Consider the following 10,910-nt stretch of genomic DNA (forward strand, 5'->3'; position numbering starts at 1 on the left):
AGCTGATAGAATGACTCCGAACTGAAACATTCATAGTTTCGAGTCCGGCCTCTCCAGGCTTCGAGCATCATCAAGAATTCAGGACTTCGCTCAAACCTACAGGCTTGTTGCACTGAGCGATGAATGAATCTGAATCTGACTGTGAGAGTTACTATTCTTGTTACTAATAGAGAGGATTGTTTAACATATTTATGCTTTCATTGAGTGGACGACAGAGAGCTGAAGTTATCGCCATGGCAACCAGATACTCTGGAATCTCTGCAATGTCATGCGATTGGAACAAACTAAAGCTACTTTTAGAGTTAGTGAAGAAAGAAAGAAATCAATCGAAGCAACATAAGGGTGAGTAAACAATATAAAGTTTTCATTTTTGGGTGAACTATTTCAAAAGAAACATTTCACTGTTGATGAAATGGGAAGCATAGTGTTAAACAGGGGTTTTCTCAGAGGTTTCGGGTAATGAAAGTAGAGAACAGAGTTGGCATAATGCAGTCAGGAGAGAGAGAGGATTATAAAACCCGTACAAAATGATGTCACTTCCTTCCTTGAGGGCGGAGCCAAACCTGCAGATCTACAATCAGTCTCTCTTTAGCAAGAGTTAAGAATAATAATCGAATCTCTCTGAAAAGCAGAAAATAAAACCTCTTGAGGACAATTGTGTTTTATTGCTGGGCTTTACATTAGCCCAACACTTGTGCTATTCCTCAAATTTACATCTACACAAAATCTGCTCATGTGAATGAACACCAAACTGTGTATTAACTGGTGGCGACAGCGGCTTCATGTGAGCGGGTCCGAGCGGGTCTGTTCCTGAGAGAAGCAGCAGTGTCGCACATTGGCAGATTTGTCCAGATGTCAAAGAGAAACGCTATCTTCACACAGACACGCAGGAGAGATGAGGGTGAGAAAGAGGAGTGATGAGAGAGACACAATGAGTGTGATATACCCACAATACAGCCATGACGAGCTGAATTTACATGATCCGCTTGATATCTTCAGTAAAATACTGTACATCATTTGTTTAACCAAGACAACAATAGATCAAATGGAAAGCAAAGGGAGACTTTTGCTGAAGTTTCCTGCTTCTCAAATATTTCTCTTCAGAAAAAGAGCCCATTTATCTCCCATTTTCAGAAGAGATCTCAGATTACATGAATGTAGATCTTGATTCATATTCACTTATTCTAGGCTTACCCGCTGCATTATTTTGAATCAATATGATGAGGCTTTTTGGTGTTTTAACGTTTGCTGCAAGAAAGAAGCATTCTGATGCACTGGACAGATGAGAAGCATATTGCGTAGTATTTGCAATAAAGCAATGAATCGTGCCAACCTGTGCAACATTTTTTTGTGGTCAGGCTGTAAAAGAAAGAAATTATAAACACATGCAAAAACAAGAGAGAACCAACAAAATATTAATAACTGATTATGTTGTAGTCAGTGTATGCTCTTTCATGTGAGCTTTTTATTTTTCTATGCTTTCTGTTCATAGTCAAATAAAACCTGTTGTGCTTTTTTGGGGGGGCAAATAATTCTGTCAGGTAAATACCTTGACCAGGTTTAGTTGTTCTTCCCTCATATTTAACAATTAAAACATTTATTAAATATTTTCCTCAAATTGTTTAAGCGAAATTGTAGGGTCAATAAAAACAAATATCCCCTGGTGACATCAGTTTTGTCCACGGCTGTGTGATTGGTGTGGTCATGCTGTTTCAGACCCTGCTTACTGTGGACTGAAGAGCACAAGCAATTTTTAAGTCACCAAAAATAAATCTCATTATTACTTTCATTACAGCAATTAGAGCAGATTTGTACAGACGGAGAAGTTATCACATTTCTTTTTGTCAATTACAAAAAGAATACCTTGACAATCAAGCTTGTATCGTTTAATCAACTCCATTTCATCATATAACTCCAATAGATTATGTGCCCTATATTAACGATCTGAAACGCAAGTAACTCGGATCTCGGCGCTGTTGCTATTATACCGGCGGGATAAATGACTCTTGCGCCCGACACAAATCTAAAATGTGTTGGTCTGAAGTCGCTTCATTACTCATAGGTGTGGTTTGGGCATAACGTGAAATAAACCAATCAGAGCGTCATCTCACATTCCCTTTAAGAGCAGGCGCGCTTGTTCCATGGCGGATTGCTATTATAATGGCGGATTTGCCAGACGCACGCCAGGAGCGGTTCACAGCCGAGGAGACCGACGTTCTCGTCAGGGCCGTAAAACACAGAGAAGTGACATTGGGGATGGAGAAACACACCCAGATTAGCTTCAGTTAAACAGGCGTATGATAATCTGGGTAAATGTGTAAGCTAGATTTATGCCTATTCTCCACTTCTTCACGGACACAACAATGATTTCCCTCGTGTGGTAATATTTTTCCTTGTAATCATGTATGGTTTGCAGAAATGAAAACTGCTGCGTCTGTGTAGATGAGAGAAGCAAAGTGTGTGTGCGTTGTGCACACGCTACATTATGGCCAAGCATGTGCCCTTAAAATAGCCTCTGAATAACGCGCCGCTGACTTTAGACGAGGTTTCTCCTTGTCAGTGGCGGAATTGTTTTCTGAAACTGCAAAATAGCACCAGGGAACGTTTGCGCTGGAACACGCCTCCTCTTTTCGCTGAACCGCCCCCGGGAGCGCAAGTTCATTTCCTAATTTACAGACGTGCGTCTGTGGAGGGAAAAGTCTGCTGTGCGTCGGGTGAGAAATAGGAATGATACATGCGTCGCTGTACAAACTCTATTGCGCTGGGTGCGAGATAGGGCCCTCTATGTTCGTTGGAAAGTGTGTGTTCTCCTCCTTTCTGCTGCCATATAGTTACTCCTAACTAGAATACCTCTTTAGCACTCTTAAATAATTCAGGAGCTGAGACCTATTCTTGACACTTAGAAACTTTTATGAATCACACTTATTCTTCAGTCTAGGAATAAGAGCAAAATTATGTCATTCTTATTTTGACACACTTAAGACTAACATTTGACTCTTAGAGGCTTTATACATAAGGCCCCGATCTCTAGTGCCATGAACAAACATCTCTGAGGAATAAAAGGAGTGGAGATGTTTATCAAGTCAAGAAGATTTGTGAGAAGTGTGTCTCAGCATGTGTATATTAAAGGTCCCATGACATGAAATTTCCACTTTCTGAGGTTTTTTAACATTAATATGAGTTCCCCTTGCCTGTATATGGTCCCCAAGTTTCTAGAAATTTTAATCGGTGTAAATCGAGCTTTTGCTATTTTTCTCTGCCTTTGAGAAAATGGAAGCTCAACCGCGCTGATCTTGAATCTTCTCCTTATGATGTTATAAGGAGAAATGTTTCCTCCCCTTTCTCTGCTTTGCCCGTCCAGAGAATATTTCTCGCCCAGAAAATGAGCTAGGAAGTAGAACGCGCGCGCGATATTTTAGTTTGTCCACGAGAGATATCATGGCTTTTGAGCGAGCGAAGCATAATAATTGCTCAATAATTGGATGTACAAATGAACATCGAATGGTCAATACAGAGCTGGGCTTGCTGAACGTCGGACAAGTAAGTCAACAAATGATATATAAGTGTGTTGCTTTACTGTTTATGGTTTACCTAGCTTGTTACACGTAGAATGTGGCTGTCACATTAGCTATGCAGTTACTTGCACTAATGTAAAGGTAGACAGCATCAAGTTACACACACTGTAACGCGAGTGTTGTACATTTCTTTGCTGTTTGGATAACCGTTTTCCTGTTGGTTATATGGTGCGCGCGATATCCGCATTTCAAGATCGCAGAGCTTGATGTAATTGTAATAAGATAAATACAGACGTTACAGATCTCTCATGAAAGGCAACAGTAGGTTCGCGTTAGCTACATGATAATTACTGTAAACCATCTGAATAAAGTACCGTATCCAGACATAATATTTTAAACTAACCATTCGGAAACGTCCTGCTGGAGCCGCTGAGTTGCAACATCTTCATCCGTTGCTTCTCCATCTGGATCAGATTCTGGGTCAAACTGAAATGCTTGAAAGACTGCGTGTCTTCGTGCCATTGCAATACATCCAACATAAACAAACATGCATGGTACCGTTGCGCAAGATGGTCAAGGCCACACCCACCCTCCACCTTGCGCCGCCTTTCTCCTCCTCATTAGCATTTAAAGCTACAGACACCGAAACGGCCCGTCTGAAGGAAGCTCATTCTGGGACTGGCTTGTAGTGGCTATAATTCTGCACCGAGGCTGAATTTTTGGAAAGAGATTTCAGATACAGTACTAAGGACCACTAAGGACTATATTAAAGCCTACAAAAAGTAGCATGTCATGGGACCTTTAAGAGACAGTGGATGTTCACAGGTGTCTGTCTGTATATGGTGGAGTATACCACCTGATGGCTAACTTTACATAAGTGCTCTCTCATCAGTACAGTCTGTTCATATCAGCACAGAACTGAACTCTTTCAAAACATCATTATCAATCCTGTTGTCGTTTATGCTTGAATTCAAAGCGACACACAGTACAGTTACCATACGAACAATCCTCCCGGAGTAACTAGAGGTGACATGCTCTGCTCAAGGACCAGCAAACCGTTGTGTAGAAGAAGAAATACAGGATTTGTCTCTGCACTTTCTGTTCAACCTTGTCATGCTGTGACAGTTCCCCCTTTAGATATCTCAATCTCTCTGACTGACTTCCTGACATTCGTATTATTACACGTCTCTCTGAAATACAAAAGATGCATTCTGCAGTCAATAACGTACAATTATGCTAAACTGTGGAGAGACCCAGGCCAGTGTAAACACGGTAAGTTATGATGTCATGTTGACGTTAATATTCACAATTTGTAGGCTCAGTGACTAAAGATTAGTTGAATTTGTTACATATGGGGGTTTCACTTTATTTTGATGGTCCCTTTAACATGTTCTGTTAACTATAAGTAATGTTGCACCTACAGTGAGGAAAATAAGTATTTGAACACCCTGCTATTTTGCAAGTTCTCCCACTTGGAAATCATGGAGGGGTCTGAAATTGTCATCGTAGGTGCATGTCCACTGTGAGAGACATAATCTAAAAAAAAATAATCCAGAAATCACAATATATGATTTTTTTAACTATTTATTTGTATGATACAGCTGCAAATAAGTATTTGAACACCTGTCTATCAGCTAGAATTCTGACCCTCAAAGACCTGTTAGTCTGCCTTTAAAATGTCCACCTCCACTCCATTTATTATCCTAAATTAGATGCACCTGTTTGAGGTCGTTAGCTGCATAAAGACACCTGTCCACCCCATACAATCAGTAAGAATCCAACTACTAACATGGCCAAGACCAAAGAGCTGTCCAAAGACACTAGAGACAAAATTGTACACCTCCACAAGGCTGGAAAGGGCTACGGGGAAATTGCCAAGCAGCTTGGTGAAAAAAGGTCCACTGTTGGAGCAATCATTAGAAAATGGAAGAAGCTAAACATGACTGTCAATCTCCCTCGGACTGGGGCTCCATGCAAGATCTCACCTCGTGGGGTCTCAATGATCCTAAGAAAGGTGAGAAATCAGCCCAGAACTACACGGGAGGAGCTGGTCAATGACCTGAAAAGAGCTGGGACCACCGTTTCCAAGGTTACTGTTGGTAATACACTAAGACGTCATGGTTTGAAATCATGCATGGCACGGAAGGTTCCCCTGCTTAAACCAGCACATGTCAAGGCCCGTCTTAAGTTTGCCAATGACCATTTGGATGATCCAGAGGAGTCATGGGAGAAAGTCATGTGGTCAGATGAGACCAAAATAGAACTTTTTGGTCATAATTCCACTAAACGTGTTTGGAGGAAGAAGAATGATGAGTACCATCCCAAGAACACCATCCCTACTGTGAAGCATGGGGGTGGTAGCATCATGCTTTGGGGGTGTTTTTCTGCACATGGGACAGGGCGACTGCACTGTATTAAGGAGAGGATGACCGGGGCCATGTATTGCGAGATTTTGGGGAACAACCTCCTTCCCTCAGTTAGAGCATTGAAGATGGGTCGAGGCTGGGTGTTCTAACATGACAATGACCCGAAGCACACAGCCAGGATAACCAAGGAGTGGCTCTGTAAGAAGCATATCAAGGTTCTGGCGTGGCCTAGCCAGTCTCCAGACCTAAACCCAATAGAGAATCTTTGGAGGGAGCTCAAACTCTGTGTTTCTCAGCGACAGCCCAGAAACCTGACTGATCTAGAGAAGATCTGTGTGGAGGAGTGGGCCAAAATCCCTCCTGCAGTGTGTGCAAACCTGGTGAAAAACTACAGGAAACGTTTGACCTCTGTAATTGCAAACAAAGGCTACTGTACCAAATATTAACATTGATTTTCTCAGGTGTTCAAATACTTATTTGCAGCTGTATCATACAAATAAATAGTTAAAAAATCATACATTGTGATTTCTGGATTTTTTTTTTTAGATTATGTCTCTCACAGTGGACATGCACCTACAATGACAATTTCAGACCCCTCCATGATTTCCAAGTGGGAGAACTTGCAAAATAGCAGGGTGTTCAAATACTTATTTTCCTCACTGTACATGTCTACTAACTCTCATTAGAGTGTTAGTTAAAGGAATACTCCACCGTCTTTTCATATTAAACTATGTTATTCCCTTAACTAAGACGAGTTGATACATACCTCTCTCATCTCAGTGCGTGCACTCAATCGCTCTGGCGCGCGGCGAAACTTTGTTCACTCAGTTCATTTAATACGGGCCAAGCAGAGAAGCTACTAAACACCTCCACCTTTTCCCTATTTAAACACAGTTACTCGCGTAGTGTAACTCGACCTAGGACGGTGACACAAAACAAAACGTTGCGCTTTTCTAAGCGTGTAAAATGGATAACTATATTGTATGGCGGAATACCATAGCAAGTGCTTGTAAGCACTTCGTCTTGGCGGAGTAATATCTTCACCAGAGGGAGCGGGGGCCGGTGAGAGGATTTTTCACGAGTGAAGATATTACTCCGCCAAGACGAAGTGCTTACAAGCACTTGCTATGGTATTCCGCCATACAATATAGTTATCCATTTTACACGCTTAGAAAAGCGCAACGTTTTGTTTTGTGTCACCGTCCTAGGTCGAGTTACACTACGCGAGTAACTGTGTTTAAATAGGGAAAACGTGGAGGTGTTTAGTAGCTTCTCTGCTTGGCCCGTATTGAATGAACTGAGTGAACAAAGTTTCGCCGCGCGCCAGAGCGATTGAGTGCACGCACTGAGACGAGAGAGGTATGTATCAACTCGTCTTAGTTTAGGGAATAACATAGTTTAATATGAAAAGACGGTGGAGTATTCCTTTAAGTATTAATAGACTGGTAGGGTTAGGGTTAGATTGAGTTGACATGTAGTTGCAAAATTACTTATAGTCAGTAGAGTGTCTGTTGGAGGACCATCACAAAAAAAGTGTTTGCAGATACAGTCTACTTATACTCCAATGAAAGTTAGTTGACATATAGTTGCAAAGTTACTTATAGTCAACAGCACGTTCAAAAGGGACCATCAAAATAAAGTGTTACCCATATGGGCAATGTTGAGAGTAATGTGAGTTACTCTTTTTCGAGTAATGACTAAAATAACGCATTCATTTTAAGTTTTAGATCCCCCAGTACCACAGAAAGGCTGGTATCATTTGATGTTCAAATTTCAGTATTAATCTGGTACCGAAGGAATGGTACTTTTTAGTTTTTACTGCAGCGTTGTCCCTCTCGTCAGATCTGAAGACTTTTTAAACCCTGATTTGCGTGTAAATTATAAAGTCAGTCCATCCAGCCACACTGTAAAACCGAATAAGTTGGCAAAACTCAAATAATTTGAGGTAATCAGTTAAAGTTTAAGTGACTTTTTCAGTTAAAATCAGTTTAAGTTAAGAAATGTTTAAGTAAGCAGAATTTTATTTTGTAATCATACATTTTATTTGCTCTTAACTTGAAATATTTGAGTAAGCTAATTCATGTAATTTCAACTCAAATATTTTTAGTAGTGGAAACTTGTCTAGGTTTGACCAGCTAATTCAGTAAATGCTTGTTATGCTACTCTTCTAAACTAGCATAACAAAACACTAAACACTACTAAATCTCCCACTTAACATTAATCTGGCACACAAAAAAACATTATATAACACTTAATTTTAGCATTTACGCTCCCTTTTGAGTGTCATGGCAAAGCATGCTGAGAAATAGAAATCCCAGCCCAGTTTCAGATCAATTTAAGTTTGTCTAATTTAAAAGAAACAAGTTCATATAACTCAAAACAATGAAACAATTCAACTTACTTAAAATGAGTCAGTTTTGTGAACTCAAAAGAAAAAGAAAGTTCTAAATACTCATAAGTTAATTTGATGGAAGTAATTTGTATAATTTGAGTTGGCCCTACTCAAACCAATTAATTATGTTAAGCGTTAGGGTTTGTGGTGCACATCCAAGCTGTATTTAGTTCCTTCCGAGACACAGAGAGCACTGTGACTGACACACGCCTGAACCACATTATTTGCGGGGGCTGTTGATGAATATTCTCCTTCTGTGGTGTAACCAGTGGAGACGGGGGGGAGGGAAGGATGATCTTTTTGAGGAAGGCGACACAAAAAGATCTTCAAAGGGCCTGAAATTTGATCAGAGATTCATGAGTTTTAGAGAGGTATCCAAGGCAACATGAAGGGTGATTGAAGCTCTTGAGATGAAATTAAAAATAAATTTGTTCCACTGATGATGACGGAGACATGGTCTGTTCATCAAGAGCGACAGCGATCAGTCAAGAAGGGTGGAGAGCGGTGTGGGACTTCCATCAGGAGGATCACTGATCGCTCTGATATTGTGTTTTAACAGTCAGGATGAATCATCCAACGTGGGTGAATCACTTAAACACAGTTTATAAAGCGCCGGGCAGCAAAGGTGAAACACACAAGAGCTGGTCTCTTCAGTGGAGCCATCTTTATTCTTGATCTCAGACCATAAAACACTGGTTTCTGTACGCAATTAATTAAAACATGGTACAGTGTGTTCATGTGTATTACACTATTACTGAGAGCTGAAAGCATATTCGGATTAGTTGAATGTGCAAAGCGTTGTGGAATCTTCTGCAAACGCTCGTGTGCTTCCTTAAAAGTTTTGGTTCATGCATTTAAAAAATGCTGTTGAATTGGCACACATACATCCTAATCTTACATTTACATTTGCCATCCAAAGCAACTAACAAATGAGGAACATCACAAGCAGTTTATCATCCAAGAGCTGATCTGGAACTTTACACACACATGCACACACGCACACACGCACACACACACAGGGAGTGTTCTGCACTCCGGACAATCCTGTGGACGTAAATTTGGCACGTGCCACCTACCTAAACATTGTTGCAGAGCAGGTCCAGCCCTTCATGACACCGGTGTTCCTGGTGGAAGCGGCTCTTTTCAGATGTGAATCATGGCAGAGTCGACTAAGAAATGAAGAAAGCGCGGTCTGAAGAGTGCAGAGACGGTATTTACGACAGTAACGTTAAACACAAGTACTCCACTTCGACTCTAGGGGGCGCTGTTTGAGAAAAATGGAAACTGTATGGTATGCCTTTAAAAAATTTAAAATGTTAGTACATTCACATTTAGGATCATTCTACACATCTTTATAAATGAGGCCCCAGGTTCTGGACAGGCCTTGAAGCCTTATTGGTCTCCAACACGAGAACCAGTGAAGTTTCCACGTCAGACTCTTAAACCAGTGGAAACACGACGGCTGGCTCCAGCAGAGGCGGCAGCAACGGTTGTACAAACATTATATCTCTATTTCCAGAAATGTCCTGGCATATTTCTGCCATATTACTGTGTAACAATTGGCGTTACATATGTACAAAACATGGTGTTAAACAACTGCCATTAAATATACAATTTCTTGGTTTCCACTGTGACAGAGAGCTGAACCTCTCGCACGATCACCTCCAGCAATAATCCTCTCTCTGAGAACTGGTGTTCATTTAGCAGATCTGGGGTTTAAGCTCGACCTCACCACTGATGACCCAGAAGCACTTCAAAGCCTACAAATGTCTTAAAATATTTCATCTGTTAAAATATTTATCCTATGTCCTGGATTAGAGATCTGCTGGTGGCCTCGATCATGGTGGTATAATGTATGATGAGTTTTGATATTGCGTGCGCTGATGACATTTCTCAGTGTCTGGAGGATAAGCTGGACAGCTCTCTGATTGGCTAGCAGGAGTTAAACAGCAGCCAGTTAAATCTGGACTATCTGACACCTCATAAAGCAGCTGATTTACTCAAGAGAGAGTGAGGACTGGCTTGTGTTTCTAATCTAGAGTAGCACTGTCCGACAGCGACCCCAGCAGAGGATGCTTCAGAGACACATACAGTTTTCAATGTAACTTGATCAACCCATTGTGAACTGAGGTATATAATTAAATAAAACAAAAATCTATTTTTCCATCTATTACATGAGATGTTTATTTTGAGTAGTTTTGGAGGGGGCTTTATTTATATATTGCATATAAACCATCATACATTTGATCACGTTTACCGTTCCTCGTTATTTTAAGCAGAAGAAATCGTCACCCGGCTGGCTGAAGTTCACTTTACCCATAATCCATAGTTCTGTCATTGCTTTACAGACACTTTTTTATCAGTTTAATGAAGTCCTTGCTAAATAAAATCACATTTTTTATAAAACAAACAGATGGTGATTTAAATGCATTTATACATTCTTGGGGCTATTGTACATATTAACATCCCTGCCCAAACTAATTCTGAGTGGAATATTTTGAAAGGCATCTGGAGCCGGAAGAGTCCTGGTGTGATGATGTCATCTGCTGGAGGACTGTGGCACTGCACAAAATAATATACATAAAATATACACACAAAATAATTTGGCACAGAACTTCAGATATTTAGCTTTGATTT

The sequence above is a fragment of the Abramis brama genome, assembly GCF_963993115.1.
Source record: "Abramis brama genome assembly, chromosome: 18".
Taxonomy (NCBI): Eukaryota; Metazoa; Chordata; class Actinopteri; order Cypriniformes; family Leuciscidae; genus Abramis; species Abramis brama.